Source organism: Hyperolius riggenbachi, chromosome 10, assembly GCF_040937935.1.
Source record: "Hyperolius riggenbachi isolate aHypRig1 chromosome 10, aHypRig1.pri, whole genome shotgun sequence".
Classification (NCBI taxonomy): Eukaryota; Metazoa; Chordata; class Amphibia; order Anura; family Hyperoliidae; genus Hyperolius; species Hyperolius riggenbachi.
Window position 1 is genome coordinate 118,496,774 of NC_090655.1, and position 18,278 is coordinate 118,515,051.

Consider the following 18,278-nt stretch of genomic DNA (forward strand, 5'->3'; position numbering starts at 1 on the left):
CAGGGCCACCTGAGCACACTCGCCCAGCAACCACAGAATAAAAAGCTTTCCTTGGCATTGCATACATTCACCTCCATGGAAAACAAGATTCAAAGACTGTGACTCCTCCCTCTGTTGGCACAAATTCGTGTGAAATTATTCTTAAGTCAATTGGAAAAAGAAAAAATATCGATCCGAAAGTTGGATTTTATGATCAAATGAGAATGTAAAATCTTCTTAAATTGTTTCGTAAATGGGAACAATCGATAATTGCCTTCCGATTAGTTTCAATCATATAAATCGGGTCGAAAGGTCGAATCTGAAGGAAAAATTGTACCGTTAATGGTCACCTTTAGGTAGATTGTAATCTAACGCTAGATCGTGAAAGAATTCTGGGTAGATCCGACACTGCCTGCCTGAGTGACGTCTTACTCTCCTTGACTTGGATGAGCCTAGTGTGATATGCCTTTCTGAAGTTTTGCACAGCAGTGTAGAGGATTATGATATTGCAAGGTGAGGAGCCATACATTTAGAAGCCTTATGTGCTACTGCTGGTTACAATTTTGCCAGACACTGAGCTTAAAGGTTCACTACAGCGAAAAACTGTAAAATTTAAAATATGTGCAAACATATACAAATAAGAAGTACATTTTTTCCAGAGTAAAATGAGCCATAAATTACTTTTCTCCTATGTTACTGTCACTTACAGTAGGCAGTAGAAATCTGACAGAAGTGACAGGTTTTGGACTAGTCCATCTCTTCATAGGGGATTCTCAGCAAGGCTTTTATTCTTTATAAAGATATTCCCTAAAAAGGATTTAAACAATGATGCTGGTCAGCTTCCCAGCTCCCTACACAGTTTTTTGGCAGTTGGACAGAGCAACTGCCATTCACTATGTGCTTTTGAAAATAAATATATCCCTGAGATTCCCGTAACAAGAGATGGACTAGTCCAAAACTTGTCACTTCTGTCAGATTTCTACTATCTACTGTAAGTGAAAGCAATGTAGGTGAAAAGTAATGTATGGCTCATTTTACTCTGGAAAAAAATGTACTTCTTATTTGTATATGTTTGCACATATTTTACATTTTACAGTTTTTCGCTGTAGTGCCCCTTTAATATTGTAAGCATTATACTGTATTGTGACTCTCTTTGGTCAAGCACTATTCTATGCGGCTGAGGAGGACTCCGTTATGCATCTAATTCATGGGTGTCAAACTCAAATCTAAAGGGGGCCAAAATTGTACACTGGAACCTAGTCGCGGGCCAACCTCAATGTCTACTGGCCACCTTATAAAGTTTCCAAGTGTCTAATGACCCCCCCTTTAACTGCTATACAGTTATGTTTTGTCTAGAGGTCCTCCCTCCCCTATAGAGTTCCCTGGTGTCTAGAGGCCTCCACCCTCCCCTATACAGGATCTTCTCAAAAAATTAGCATATTATGATAAAGTGCATTATTTTCTGTAATGTACTGATAAACATTAGACTTTCATATATTTTAGATTCAAATACACACAACTGAAGTAGTTCAAGCCTTTTATTGTTTTAATATTGATGATTTTGGCATACAGCTCATGAAAACCCAAAATTCCTATCTCAAAAAATTAGCATATTTCATCCGACCAATAAAAGAAAAGTGTTTTTAAAACAAAAAAAGTCAACCTTCAAATAATTATGTTCAGTTATGCACTCAATACTTGGTCGGGAATCCTTTTGCAGAAATGACTGCTTCAATGCGGCGTGGCATGTAGGCAATCAGCCTGTGGCACTGCTCAGGTGTTATGGAGGCCCAGGATGCTTCGATAGCGGTCTTAAGCTCATCCAGAGTGTTGAGTCTTGCATCTCTCAACTTACTCTTCACAATATCCCACAGATTCTCTATGGGGTTCAGGTCAGGAGAGTTGGCAGGCCAATTGAGCACAGTAATACCATGGTCAGTAAACCATTTACCAGTGGTTTTGGCACTGTGAGCAGGTGCCAGGTCGTGCTGAAAAATGATTACTTCACCTCCATAAAGCTTTTCAGCAGATGGAAGCATGAAGTGCTCCAAAATCTCCTGATAGCTAGCTGCATTGACCCTGCCCTTGATAAAACACAGTGGACCAACACCAGCAGTTGACATGGCACCTCAGACCATCACTGACTGTGGGTACTTGACACTGGACTTCAGGCATTTTGGCATTTCCCTCTCCCCAGTCTTCCTCCAGACTCTGGCACTTTGATTTCCGAATGACATGTAAAAGTTGCTTTCATCCGAAAAAAGTACTTTGGACCACTGAGCAACAGTCTAGTGCTGCTTCTCTGTAGCCCAGGTCATGCGCTTCTGCCGCTGTTTCTGGTTCAAAAGTGGGTTCATGCTTCCATCTGCTGAAAAGCTTTATGGAGATTAAGATTTCATTTTTCAGCACGACCTGGCACCTGCTCACAGTGCCAAAACCACTGGTAAATGGTTTACTGACCATAGTATTACTGTGCTCAATTGGCCTGCCAACTCTCCTGACCTGAACCCCATAGAGAATCTTTGCGATATTGTGAAGAGAAAGTTGAGAGACGCAAGACCCAACACGCTGGATGAGCTTAAGGCCTCTGTCGAAGCATCCTGGGCCTCCATAACACCTGAGCAGTGCCACAGGCTGATTGCCTCCATGCCACACCGCATTGAAGCAGTCATTTCTGCAAAAGGATTCCCGACCAAGTATTGAGTGCATAACTGAACATAATTATTTGAAGGTTGACTTTTTTTGTTTTAAAAACACTTTTCTTTCATTGGTCGGATGAAATATGCTAATTTTTTGAGATAGGAATTTTGGGTTTTCATGAGCTGTATGCCAAAATCATTGATATTAAAACAATAAAAGGCTTGAACTACTTCAGTTGTGTGTATTTGAATCTAAAATATATGAAAGTCTAATGTTTATCAGTACATTACAGAAAATAATGAACTTTATCACAATATGCTAATTTTTTGAGAAGATCCTGTATAGTTCCCTAGTGTTTAGTGTTTTCCCTACCTCCCCATATGGCTTCCCTGGTGTTCTAGGTGTTCCAGGTGGTGCTCACCTCCAATATAGCTATATAGCAGTTGTGGCTTGCATCTGTAGGGAGTTTATACCTGGTACATCATTTTCAATTCATAATTTTCAAAAGTATCTTGCAAGCTGAAAAAGTGTGGGCACCTCTGTGTTAGGGGATCTCAGCCAGGGCAGAGGTGTACATACAGTATATCAGCCAGGGCAGAGGTGTACATACAGTATATCAGCCAGGGCAGAGGTGTACATACAGTATATCAGCCAGGGCAGAGGTGTACATACAGTATATCAGCCAGGGCAGAGGTGTACATACAGTATATCAGCCAGGGCAGAGGTGTACATACAGTATATCAGCCAGGGCAGAGGTGTACATACAGTATATCAGCCAGGGCAGAGGTGTACATACAGTATATCAGCCAGGGCAGAGGTGTACATACAGTATATCAGCCAGGGCAGAAGTGCTGATCTGATTGTTCTGATTTTGGGGGCAGTTTGGATAGCACCATAAACCCTTTCCACTGTTGCCGAGTACTCCACCAGGTATGGGCATTGTCCAAAAAGCTTGCATGCTCTGTGAGGACAGCACAGCACTCAGCATTACAAAGAATGCGGCTGTGGGATTGTGAGTGGTATTTGATCAGGTGTTTGCTGAGATTTTATATAACAGTGATGGCTAACCTTGGCACTCCAACTGTGATAAAACTACAAATCCCATCATGCCTCTGCCTCCCCGAGTTATGCTTAGAGCTGTCAGAGTATTGCAATGCCTCATGGGACTTGTAGTTCCACTACAGCTGGAGTGCCAAGTTAACCATCACTGTGATATAATCTCAAGAGCCTCAAGGTGATAAACAATCAATATCTGGTAGATTTAGATCATTTGCCTGTTCGGCTAATGTATGCCTGCCTTCAAAGCCTGGTACACACCCTGCAGTTTCCCGTCAGATAGATGGGTCGAATAGATAATTTCCGACAGGTCCGATTTGATTACCAATCGTTTTTCTGATCGATTTCCATAGAAATGATCAGAAAATCGATATTAAAAAGGAAAATATCTATCGACAACATCTATCTGATGGGAAATTGCATGGTATGTTCCAGATCGGATCTATTAGATGGATCTATTAGATCATTTCCAACTGGTCCTATCGGATTACGTTAGATTTTGCAATAGATCTTGGGTACTCATCAAAGCAAAATCTATTGCAAAATTGATCTAAAACAATTTGGATGTCTACACACGATACAATTTCTTATTAGCTCTATCTACTAGACCCATCTATCTGATGGAAAATTGTACTGTGTAGATGAGGCTTAAGAGGATGGCTAGTTTCTAGTATCTAATGCCTGGTACACACGATGCAATTTTCAATCGGATTGATGGTCGAATTGATTATTTCCGGCAGGTCTGATCTTATTTCCGATTTTTTTCTTCGGAACGATTTTGTATACAAGTGATCCGAAAATCGATCAGAAAAAGAATCGGAAATCAGATTGGACCTGTCAGAAATAATCGATTTGACTGTCAATCGGACGGAAAATTGGATCATGTGTACCAGGCATTACCCACTGTGTTTCTCAGATGGACATTAGTCTGACCAGCCTTATTAGATGCAACGTATACTCTCATAAGTGACATTTGTAAATGGAAAGAGGATAATAATCTTAAAATGTATATAATTCAACATGCTCAGATATGCAATTAGTAAAATAATTTGGTGTAACATTGTTTTCCCTTACATTACAGTCCACAATGCTTCCAAAAAAAGATATCTTGGCGCTACTGATCCTTATTGCTCTTTACTCCACGTCCTCATTAACCTGCAGTAATAATACTATGTTATCGGCATGATCTTACTCTTGTGTAGAAAAGCTAATCATAGATCATTATTATATTATCTTTTCCGTTTTGGTTATCTGTGAAGCTGTTTTATGGTAGACAGCTCTTATAACTATCCTCTTTACTAAACTTCTGATAACCTTTGCCTTGTATGCTGCAGATATTGAAACCACATCACTGATAAGTTGAGGAGGGAACAGTCAGGAAATTTACCATTAGGGTGCAAAACATTACTCGATTTTCGGCGCCAATATTGATTGTGATCGTCGAATCTGGCAGAGATCAATATTGCAAAATGGCCACCCAGTCGATCGTTTCCCGGCTAAATCGATCAAAATGATAGATTGGCCATTATTATTATTATTACTTAGTATCTATAGAGAACCGACAGCTTCCGCAGCGCTTTACAGAGTATATATAGTCTTGCCACTAACTGTCCCACAGAGGAGGTAACAACCTAATCCCTACCATAGTCATATGTCTTTTGTAGTCTAGGGCCAATTTAGGGGGAAGACAAATAACTTATCTGTTGTATGGTTTGGGACATGGGAGGAAACCGGAGTGCCCGGAGGAAACCCATGCAGACACGCGGAGAACATACAAACGCCTTGCAGATGTTGCACTGGCTGGGATTCGAACCAGCGCTGCAAGGCAAGAGTGCCAACCTTTATGCCACTATGCAGCATGCTGGAAAAAGTTTGGAAGAAAGGGCTTGATTGGGCTCACCTGGCATCCTCCTGTGTCTGCCATCTTTTTGAAATGCCAACGCAATCGCCCTTTTACATGACACCGCCACATCTACCTTATCTATTCTTTCCATTGGAGTATTTTTGTGAAGTGAGGAAAAATTATTATTAAGCAATGATGCAAAGGATGAGAAAAAGAGAGAACACCAAGAGCCCAATATAGTGTAGTATGTACTGGTAATGTATAATTGGAAGAGTAATAATATTAATTTAATACTCACAAACCCCCTGGTTTGTGAGTATTAAATTAGGCAACCACTGTCAAAGCAGGTGGGCAGATTGTCCTGACCCCACTCAGGATTAAAAAGTCGCTCTCTGTAGTAGAAGAAGGAAGGGTACAATCCTACACCAAGGGTGGACTGGATGTAGATAATAGGATAACAGAGGCGCCAACAGGATAAAAAACACTAAAAGAACTTAAAAACCCATCTTGGTAATAGAGGAGGTAGTGGTGGATTTACCTCCTCCAAGCAGAACATACGACTGTGGATTTTAAGTCAGAAAATTTTTTATTGGATACGCCAAATAAAGTGCAACGCGCTTCGCGGGATACAAACCCGCTTCATAAGGCAATAACAGATAGGCGTAAACAGCATCTGCCAGTATCATCAACACAGAGGCGCTCAGCGTTGATGATACTGGCAGATGCTGTTTACTCCTATCTGTTATTGCCTGATGAAGCGGGTTTGTATACCGCAAAACGCGTTGCACTTTATTTGGAGTATCCAATAAAATGTTTTTTTGACTGAAAATTCACAGTCATATGTTCTGCTTGGAGGAGGTAAGTCCACCACTACCTCCTCTATTACCAAGATGGGTTTTTTAAAGAGAATCTGTACTCTAATATTCTTACAATAAAAAGCATACCATTCTATTCATTATTTTCTCCTGTGCCCCTCTGTGCTGTTTCTGCCACTCTCTGCTGCAATCCTGGCTTGTAATTAACAGTTTTAGGCAGTGTTTACAAACAAACTAACCAGCTTCTAATAGGCTCAGCTAAGCATAGTGTGTGAGTCATTCACAGTGTGCAGGGGGCCTGCAAAGGGTGTGTATCGCTTCTACCAATCACAAGCAGCCCTGCACATTCCACACAATCAATCCTTAGCCCGACAAACAGGACAGAGGAAAGATACATTGATTTATTACAGAGACAGTGCAGTTAGGAAAGACTGCAGTAAGCCAGAGCAGATTAGAACAGGCATAGGAACTTATAGGATAGAAGAACTAAGGCTGAAAAATTTGTTACAGAGTCTCTTTAAGTTCTTTTAGTGTTTTTTTATCCTGTTGGCGCCTCTGTTATCCTATTATCTTATTAAGCAATTAGGTTACCTGACTGGTTTTAGAGAGAGCCAGATTGTATGTAATCTAAAGCCTAGTACACATGATACAATCCTGTGTAGATGTCCAAACTGCTCCCTATCGATAACGTGATCGATTTTCCATTGATAACTACCCAAAATTGATCACTATTGATTGGGATCTGATGTGTCGGAAATTATCAGATCGATCTGTCAATCTGATGGAAAATCATGTCAAGTGTACTAGGCTTAACTGTACAATTCAACTTGGCCCTTAAAGGACCACTATTTGAAAAAAATGTAAAATGCACATGTACATTCAAGATGTACATTTGTTCCAAAGTAGTATACATACACTGTTAGATGCATTATGAATAACTGCTTTCTTCTGTAGCTGTCACTTGCAGGATGTAGTAAATCTGACAGGATTTGGATTTTCTCCCTGTAAGATCTTGCTACAACCACTAGATACAACATGCAGCATGATGTAAGATATAACTGGTTAGAGACAAATATTGCCTGAGGGCCCGTTTCCACGAGCCGCCGTGTGTCCTGCGAGACGCGGGGCGTCACTTCCTTGTTGTGTGAGGACGCAGCCCAATCCCAATGCCATGCACGGCTATGGGATTCGCTGCCTCCTGCGCGGAAAAATGCTGCAATGTCGGCCGAATCGCTACGGCAAGTGATTCAGCCAGCGGTAACATTATTCCCTATTGCAGAGTTTCCCCGTCCCCGTCCAGCTTGCCTGCGGGGAAACTGCAGATTCGGCCCGATTTCCGCGTTAGTGGAAACAGGCCCTTATTGCAGAAAGATGCATTTTGTCCAAGATGACCATAGTAAATTAGTGCTGGCAGAATTGGTGCAGAAGTTGAAGGGGTAGGGGGTCAGCCTGTCAGTGCTCAGACCATATGCCACACACGCCATCAAATTGGCTTCCATGGCTGTCGTCCCAGATGGAAGTGGCTTCTAACATAACAGCCCACAAACAGTTTTCTGAAGACGAGCAGATTAAAGGAAACACCACGAAAGTAAAAAAAATAAATCAGATTTACTTACAATGCGCAGAAGCCACTGACCTGGCCGGGCCACCGCTCTAAGCTGGTGCTGCTATGGAGGGGACCCCTGGAGACCGACTTAGAGCGGAGCTGCGGCAAAGGACACATAGGCTTCCGGGGTCTGGAGGAAGCCCCAGGTAAGTAAATCTGATTTTACTTTTTCTGATGTTTCTTTTAAAGAGAAGGTCCAAGGAAGATAACAAAAACACCCAAAACTGCCGGAGAGGCAGTTTTAACTTTTATCTGTAGGCCACACTACTGTTGTAAGACAATTGTGTTGTCCCTAGATACCAGAATTAAGCAGGTGCAGGGGCGGACTGACCATTAGGGCACGTGGTCAGGGGGGGGGGGGGGGTGCCGCCAGAGCACCCTGAGCAGGAGGGGAGGAGCGCAGTAAAAGGGAGCGGTATGTACAGCGGCGGAGAAGAGGGGTCGTTCCCCCCCCCTTCCCTCACCTTGGGGCCCCCCTTCCTGGCTCTCCCCTCCGGTAACTCGGCGGCTAACAGTGGTCAGCGGGCGGAGACTTACCGCCGTTCCTGCCTTCAGCCGCAAGGGACGCTCTGGACTAGCCGCGCACAGAGCAGAGTGTGCCTTGCGGCAGGAACGCCGGTAAGTCTTTGCCCGCTGCCCGCTGTTAGCCGCCGAGTTACCGGAGGGGAGAGCCAGGAAGGGGGGCCCCAAGGTGAGGGAGGGGGGGGAGACTTCCTCCCTTCCCCACGCTGTGCACACTGCTCCCTTTCACTGCGCTCCTCCCCTCCTGGGGGACACCTATAGTCCTAGCTACATACTGGCGACACATAAGACCTATGCTGGGAATACCTATACACTTGGCTACATATACTGGGGACACCTATAGACCTAGCTTTACTGGGGACATCTATACACCTGGCTACATATACTGGGAATACCTATACTCCTGGCTACTTATACTGGGGACACCTATACACCTGGCTACCTATTCTGGGGACACCTATAATCCTGGCTACCTATTCTGGGGACACCTATAGACCTGGCTATCTAAACTGGGGACACCTATAGACCTGGTTATCTATTCTGGGGACACCTATAGACCTGGCTACTTATACTGGGGATACCTATAGACCTGGATACCTGTACTGGGAACACCAATACACTTGGTTACTTCCACTGGTGATACCTTTAGACCTGTTACCTATGCTGGGGGCACCTATTTTGGGGTACCTACTGCCATTAACTTGGGGAACTACTGCTGCTAGATTAAGTGTATTTTGGGGAACAGCTGTCAGATTATGTGTATTTTTAGGGAACCGATGCCAGATTGTGTATGTTGGGGGAACCGCTGCTTCCAGATTATGTGCATTTTGGGAGAACCACTGCTGCAAGATTACATGTATTTTGGGTGATCCGCTGCCAGATTATGCATATTTTGGGCAACCGCTGCCAAATTATGTGTATGTTAGGGAAACTGCTGCTACCAGATTACGTCTATTTTGGGGGAACGACTGCCATATTATCTGTATTTTGGAGGAACCTCTGCCAAATGGCATAGATTACATATATTTTGGAGATTACATATGTTTTGGGGGGAAACAGAGCAGAGGGCAGAGCTCAAACTTCCCCGACAGACCTTTTACACCACTGCCAAGGTCATGTATATTTCGCCCCACCCATGACCACACCCACATTCTGTTGCGTGACCACACCCATTTTTCGGCTGTTTTTTTAATCAGCATAAAATATCTGTCGGCAGTAATTTATTAGATCTTACACTGTAAAAAATAACATGAAATGTGGGTGACACTGGTACGGGGCCCCATAATATCCTATTGCCCGGGAGCCCCATGAGTTGTCAGTCCGCCCCTGAGCAGGTGGGTTACCAAAATATCTGTTTGATATGCCCCGATACATAAATTGAGAAGTCATGGTCCCAAGATATTATAAATAGCCATGCACCAATGAAATAAATAAATGGTCACATACTTCCAGATAATAGAATAAAGTAGTCTCATAATTCCAGATAAAACAATTAAATAGTTCAGTGTTTCTAGATAAAGGAATCAAGTAGTCACATGCTTCCAGATAGTTCATTAAGTAGTCACATACCCCCCAATAAAAATATTGAGTAGTCACAAGCATCCTGATAAAATAATTTAAGTAGTTACAAACCTCCAAATAAAATAATCAAGTAGTCAGGTGCCTCACGATAAACAGATTAAATAGCCAGGTGCATAAATATAAAATAATTAAATAGCCAAGTGCGCTCTATATACATAAATTAAGTAGCCATGTTCCCCACATAACAGAATTAATCTGATATGAGGTCTAACTGATAGGGAGGCACTGGGGCAAGAATGGTGGCGCAGCACAGGGGCAGGAATGGCGGCACAGCACGGGGGCAGGCATGGTGGTGCTGTGGCGACCATGGCAAGAGCCATGCCTTCACCCCTCTAAATACGCTGCTGCCCCATTTGAAAGTTCTGACCAACCCAGTTACTTTAAACAACTCAGCCTTGACACCAGAGTTGGAAACCATGTCATCTTGACAACACGTTTCTCAGGACAACCAATTCATATTTCAACCAAAAACCAATTCATAGACCCTATCAACTGAAACCTAATTAGGGATAAACTTGAAAATTACTTGATTTATTAGAGGGATAAGCAATATTTATATAATCTGAAGTTAAGAATAAAATGAAAATATGGCCACAAATATGCAGCAAATATACTGTGCATACTTTTTTTTTAAAATCTGAACTATCCACGTTTTACCCAACTAAAAACTTAGACAAGTATGCTATTATTTCTTGAGAAATTCTGCTCATTCAGCAAAATCCTTAGTGCAATACTTATCTTAGGGCAAAGCAGCTATAGGGTCAGACAATCCAGTACAACTGATCAATGTTAATTAACCAAGTAGGTGTGTCTTCTGAGGCTGCAATATCTTTCACACAATCACCTAAAATCAGCAGCTTTGGGCAAAAGTTCATAAAATAGCTTATATGCTTTGCGACTACTTGAAAGACTTGGGGCTTAAATATTTTACCTACTGCTATCCCAGCTTGTTCAAATTAAACAATGAGCATTTACGTGTGCAGATGCCACAGGAGTCTACCAAGTAAGACAACATGACGAGAGAGAGAGAGAGAGAGAGAGAGAGAGAGAGAGAGAGAGAGAGAGAGAGAGAGAGAGAGAGAGAGAGAGAAATAGGCCCTAATGAACGAATGAGTGTTAATATTGCAGTGCACAGACATCAGACATGGCAATATTGCCCTTACTAGCGGCATTGGGTACCGCAAGTTACATGATTAGCGTGACCCGCAGTACTCCACTACACAACTAATGCGCGTTAGCAAAGAGCATTACCCTTAGAAGTGCATGTTACCTTAGGAACAGTCCCATTAACCACCTGGAAGGTATAAAGGGCTTACAAAAAAATTCTGTAAACCCCCTCCCCGGTATGGGGGTTGGGGATGATATTTACCTCAGGAGGAGGAAGCCTCTGGTTTCTAATGAGTCTCCCCCCATCCTCCTCCGTCCCAGCGATCCAGTGCTGGAAGCCCCGGAACGCGGGGAGTTAAATATTTACCTGCCGTGATCCAGCACAGGGGAAGTAGCGGCTCTCCAATCGGGCTCAGGTGGAAATAGCCAAACCCGATCGAGTCCGCTCTACTGTGCAGGCGGCTTGTGTCTGCAGAGTAGAGTGGAGTTGATCGGGCTCAGCTATTTCCCCGATTTAGAAAGCTGTTATTGCACCTGCACTAGAGCCGGGTAAATATTGCAGGCGCTACTGTGGCTGTGCCACAGCAGACATCCTTGTCGTGTGTGGTTTCAGGGGCTTCCATTACTAGATCTCCAGGATGGAGGAAGGCGGGGGAAGCCTCCTAAAGTAAGTATCCCCCAGGAGGGTTTTTTTCTTACAGATTATTCTTAAAGAGACCCTGTACTAAAATAAACATTCCCTGGGGGGTACTTGCCTTGGGTTGGGGAAGCCTTAGGGTCCCAATGAGGCTTCCCCCTCCCCTGTAGCTGCAGGCAATCCAGCGCTGGCTCCCCCGAAGTCTGGTAATCGTCAACCCTGACAAGCTAGATTTATTTACCTTCCCTGGCTCCAGCGGGTGGCGCTGTTGCGGCTCTCAGCACGGGGATAGGCGGACATAGCCATTCTGCATCAGCTTCGCTCTACTACGCAGGCGCAGGAGACTTGCGTCTGCGCAGTAGAGCGGCCCGACAGCAATCGGCTATTTGCGCCTATCTCAGGGAGGAGAGCCAATACTGCACTTGCGCTGGAGCCGGGAAGGTAAATATTTCCATCCCCGCTGTTCGGAGGGGCACAGCGAGACCACTGTGGGACACTGGAGGACGGGGGAAGCCTCGATCGGATCTGAAGGCTTCCCCTACCCGAGGTGAGCACCCCCCAGGGGAACTTTTTCTCGTTACAGACAGAGCCGGACCATCAACCAGGCACATCAAGCACCTGATTAGGGCCCCATCCGGGGTCTTAAGGGCCCCCTCTAAACCCCCAAGCATGTAATCTGTCTGCCGCTGTGTGTAGCTAAGTGGCGCCACGATCAACAGCAATGTGCATAATAATCTTATCTTCCTGCCCGGGCGTGCCTGCTCTGTGCTGCCCGCCGCTGTTACCGAAGAAGAAACACTGAGGCTGGCAGGCTGAGCATCGCAGTTGCCAAGGCAAACAGACGCTCTCCACTCCAGTCCAGCCCTCAGCGAATCAGGGTGCACCACCCGCGCTCGTCGTCATGTCAGCTGCTGCTGGATATAGGCAGCAGCCAGCAGTTGTTATTTGATCATTATTGATGTGGAATATATATGAGATCATTATATATATATATATATATATATATATATATATATATTGTGTGTATAGCACATTGGTGCTCCACAGACTTAGGGCCAGTGGACAGCAAAAAGCGCTAGCATAATCGCAAACACTCTGCTGTTTGAAGCGATTTTTCTAGGCATGTGCCTAGCGATTTTCTAATCATGCCTAGCGATTTTTGGATCGTTTTGGTGAAGCGTTTTTAATTTTTTGCTACAGTAGAGCTGTGATTGAACAGCTTCCGTAACAAAAACACTTGGAAAAATCACTCTGATCTAGCGCTTTTCAGAGCGATTTTCGACTTTCCTATACTTAAAATTGAAGCTGAATCGCCTCAGAAATCAGCGTAAATTCTGCAGGACCCGCGTTTGGGGAAAAAAGCCCCTTGCTCAGGTGTGCTTCATCCCATTAAAATACATTAGTCAAGTGCTTTTTAAAGCGCAAGCGTTTTTTTTTAAAGCGCTCTTGGTGTGCACCAGCCCTAAGGTCCCTCTTCCGTGAGTAGCTGAAGGCGACAAATTCACCGCCTGCCAGCTGCACCTGTTCATCGTCGTCCGGTCACTTACTAATATTGTTGCTCTTAGGCCTCTTTTCCATGGATTGTTGAGCTGTGTGCTCAGTAAGCAGTTACCAGGCAGCAGTGAGCAGTTACCAGGCAGCAACAAGCAGTTACTAGGCAGCAGTGAGCAGTTGTGAAAGTTTAAGAGGCATTTTACTGCCTATCAACAGTCCGTGGAAATGAGTCCTCCGTACGTACTCGTAGCTACTCGGAATCTAAATTTAAATTAGTCAACTGTGACTGCGGGAGAGGGGGTGGGTGGGGGTTAACTTTACTTTGCGACCGCCTGATCTAATGCACTGACTCCATTTGCGGCACTTTTCACATACCACATCACACCCTTGCCTCCTCCTTCAACCTGGAAGGAGAAAGTGTGGAAGTGACGTGGTATGTGACAAGTGCCGCAAATGGAACACATCAGGTCAGACGGCCGCATGGGTAAGTTAACCCCCACCCACCCCCTCTCCCGCTCCCGCAGTCACAGTTGTTCAATTTAAATTTTGATTCCGGGTAGCTACGAGTACGTAGTTACTCGGTAAGAGCAACAATGCTTGCTAGACTCAGCACGGGCAGTGGATAGGCACACACCATGGTTGTCACCCCACACACACCTAGAATCCCTTTGCAGTAAACTAAAAGGGACCGGGTTATGTAGTGTACTGTATTAGAAATGGTCATACTTCAGCACATAAAGTATACTATCTGTACTGTATTTAAGAATTATGAGTACATTTTTCATTTAATTGCTTAAAGTGAGCACAAACAGTGTCTACATCCTCACTGCAGTACCTACCCTCCTTCCTACCTGCTGCAGCCACCTAACCTCAATACAGCCAATCACAGATACCTATCCTCCATGCCTTCCACCTACCTAATCTAGCTACCCACCCTCCATATGCCTGCCCAGCCCCAGCTACTTACCCACCCCACTGCCCACCCAGCTGCAGCTACCTCCCCTCCCCTCCTGCCCAGTTACAGCTACCTATCCTCCCCTCCAATCTACACTCCCTCCCTTCGAGCAGTGGCTACCTACTCTACCTCCCGCAACTACTTACCCTACCTACCTATCCTTCCTCCTCCCCAGATGCAGCTAAGATCCCAGATAGGCACAGCCAGGGCAGTATTGATGTGGTTGAGGAGCTGGTGGCTAGGGTGAGGTGATTGCCGCAATTCATTGTGAGTTGATAGATGCATTTTAAATGTGGGGAATTTGTTGCATTTTATGTCTCAGGGGATAATGCATGCATTTTAGATGGGAGGTAATTGTCTATTTTGACATTAGGGGGGGGAGAGGAGGGCCCAAATCTGCCACTTTGCTAAGGGGCCCATTTGGCCTTGATCCGGCTCCAAAAAGCCCTCTATTAACCTACCTGGCGGTTAATTTTTTTTTCAAATGTAAAAAAATACTTTTTTTTTAATTTTTGTTTTTGTTTGTTTCATGTAAAGCTACCAGAGTGGTAGCTACATGAAACACCACTAGAGGGCGCATGTGTCCCTCTAGTGCGATCGTCGCCGCCACTAATAGCAAACAGGGGAGCACGTATATAACGCGTTCCCCTGTTTGGCTTCTCCTGTCGCCATGGCGACGATCGGAATGACGTCATGGACGTCAGCCGACGTCCTGACGTCAGGCGCACCCGATCCAGCCCATAGCGCTGCCCGGAACTCATTGGTCCTTTTTGTTTTAAGAAGGAAATATTAAATAAGTACTTGTGAATTTACCGCTTTCTTACATATCTACTGGATTTACTTTTATACTGTACATTCTTATCATATACTATTCAAAAATACCCATGTGGGATATTACAGATTGTGCTATTTGTGTGTGCAGAGCTGAATTATTACCTCACAAAGCAACCTAGGCAGTTCCTAGGTAGCTTACACTACCCTCTGATCACTACCTATCTTACCAAGTAACTCAGGTGGCAAGAAGGGGAAGCCAATGTGGCTATCTTGTCTAGGTCCTCATTTCACTTCAATCCAATCTTGTGTTGTTGTCAGACATTTAAGGTAACCAGATCCATAAGATCTGTCAATAAGCAGGTAGTCATATAAATGGCACTACCAGATCTCACAAAAGTGGATACACCTCATGGGCGTCCGCACATATGGCAAAATCGGGCATCTGCCCGACCCTGGCCGCCCGCTGCCCCCCCCCCCCCCTGGCTGCGTGCCCGTGCAGCCAGCAGGAGGGGAGCAGCGCAGAGAAGAGGGAGAGCTATGGGCACAGTGGGGAAGGGCGGACGTCTCACCCCCCTTCCCTCACCTTAGGGGGCTCTCCCTCCCTCGCTCTTCCCTCCGGAACAAAGTGTGCAGCGGCTGGGCAGCGGGCGGAACTTACCTTGTCTCGCTCCTGCCCCGGAAGTTCTGGTGCCGCACTCTGGTCTGGACCAGACCAGACTAGCGGCTAATCCATCCGGCACCTGCGACGAGACGAGGCACATAAGGTGAGGGAAGGGGGGGGGGAGACGTCCGCCCTTCCCCACTGTGCCCATAGCTCTCCCTCTTCTCTGCGCTGCTCCCCTCCTGCTGGGGCACACCTGGCTACTTATTCTGGGGACATATACCCCTGCCTACATATACTGGGCACCATGGGCGTCCGCAGAAAATTTTCCGGGGGGGCAAAAAGGGGGGGGGGGGGGAGAAAAAGAGAGGCTGCTCGCGCCGCGCTGAAAATTTGGGGTGGTGTTGCGCCACGCGTAGCGCCAAAAAATGGGGCTACGTCATGCGGGCCGAAAATTTGGGGTGGTGTTGTGTGGCGCGCCGCGCCGAAAAATGGGTGTGGTCATGAACCAGAATGTGAGTGTGGTCGTGGGAGGAGACAAGTTTACATGAACTAAGCAATGATGGGACATTAGATTAGGACAGTGGTGGTGACCCTTTTGGAGGTTGAGTGTCCAAACTGCAAAGTCACTTTACTATCACAAAGTGCCAACAGCAATTTAAACTAAATACAAACGTTTTAACTCATACATGAACATTACGGAAAATCCAAGTTGAAAATAAACTGTGAAGATAAACAATTTCATCCATCCTACTCCTAAAAAATGTATTCATTTTTTTAGAACCTCCCAGTTTCATTTTCTGTTTTAAAAAGCGGAAAAAGTAGGTTTAATGCTATTGTCTCATATGATGATGATTCAGCTTTTTCCATAGTCTCGCAGTTAGCAATCATGTGACCCCCCAACAAGACAAATTCAGCAATCATGAGGCCCACCCCCCATCAAGACAAATTCAGCAATCATGAGGCCCCCAACATGACCAACTCAGCAATCATGAGGCCCCCAACAAGACAAATTCAGCAATTATGAGGCCCCCAACAAGACAAATTCAGCAATCATGAGGCCCCCAACAAGACAAATTCAGCAATCTTGAGGCCCCCAACAAGACAAAGTCAGTAACCATGAGGCCCCCAACAAGACAAATTCAGCAGTCATGAGGCACATAAATAGACAGCATTTCACATAAATAGGCAGAATGCCCCCTTAATATGGTAGACACCTCTCACCTGGCAGCAGTTCCCCAAAATACACTCAATCTGACAGCAGTGGTTCCCCAAAAATAGGTAGCCCCAGGTCTATAGGTGTCCCCAGAATAGGTGGCCAGCGGTATAGATGTCCCCAGAACTGGTAGCCAGGGGTAGAGATGTCCCCAGAACAGGTAGCCAGAACATGTGCCCAGTATATGTAGGCAGGGGTATATGTGCCCAGTATTTGTAGCCAGAGGTATATGTGCCCAGTATATGTAGGCAGGGGTATATGTGCCCAGTATATGTAGTCCGGGTATATGTGCCCAGTATATGTAGTCAGGGGTATATGTCCCCCGTATATGTAGCCAGGGGTATATGTCACTAGTATATGTAGCCAGAGGTATAGATGACCTCAGTATATGTAGTCAGGGGTACATGTGCCCAGTATATGTAGCCAGGGGTATATGTGCCCAGTAAATGTAGTCAATGGTATATGTGCCCAGTATATGTAGTCAAGGGTATATGTGCCCAGTATATGTAGCCAGAGGTATATGTGCCCAGTATATGTAGGCAGGGGTATATGTGCCCAGTATATTTAGTCAGGGGTATATATGCCCAGTATATATAGTCAGGGGTATCTGTGCCCAGTATATGTAGTCAGGGGGATATGTGCCCAGTATATGTAGGCAGGTGTATATGTCCCAGTATATGTAGGCAGGTGTATATGTCCCAGTATACGTAGGCAGGTGTATATGTCTCAGTATATGTAGGCAGGTGTATATGTCCCAGTATATGTAGGCAGGTGTATATGTCCCAGTATATATAGCCAGGGGTATATGTCCCCAGTATATGTAGCCAGGGGGTATATGTCCCCAGTATATGTAGCCAGGGGGTATATGTCCCCAGTATATATAGCCAGGGGTATATGTCCCAGTATATGTAGCTAGGGGTATATGTCCCAGTATATGTAGCCAGGGGTATATGTCCCAGTATATGTAGGCAGGTGTATATGTCCCAGTATATGTAGGCAGGTGTATATGTCCCAGTATATGTAGGCAGGTGTATATGTCCCAGTATATGTAGGCAGGTGTATATGTCCCAGTATATATAGCCAGGGGTATATGTGCCCAGTATATGTAGGCAGGGGTATATGTGCCCAGTATATATAGCCAGGGCAGGGTATACGTGCCCAGCATGGGCGTCCGCACATATGGCAAAATCGGGCATCTGCCCGACCCTGGCCGCCCGCTGCCCTCCTGGCCGCGTGCCTGTGCAGCCAGCAGGAGGGGAGCAGCGCAGAGAAGAGGGAGAGCTATGGGCACAGTGGGGAAGGGCGGACGTCTCCCCCCCCCCCCCCCCTTCCCTCACCTTAGGGGGCTCTCCCTCCCTTGCTCTCCCCTCCAGAACAAAGTGTGCAGCGGCTGGGCAGCGGGCGGAACTTACCTTGTCTCGCTCCTGCGCCGGAAGTTCTGGTGCTGCACTC

The 18,278-nt window shown here is 45.4% G+C and overlaps 1 long non-coding RNA gene across 1 annotated transcript in view; it reads left to right on the plus strand.

Annotated features, from left to right (window-relative positions):
- The first annotated feature begins 898 nt into the window (after positions 1–898).
- LOC137535904 (uncharacterized) overlaps positions 899–18,278 on the plus strand; it is a 37,859-nt gene continuing 20,479 nt past the window's right edge. Inside the window, exon 1 of the long non-coding RNA XR_011024480.1 lies at positions 899–970. This is a non-coding gene — a long non-coding RNA (uncharacterized lncRNA). The remainder of the gene's footprint in view (positions 971–18,278) is intronic.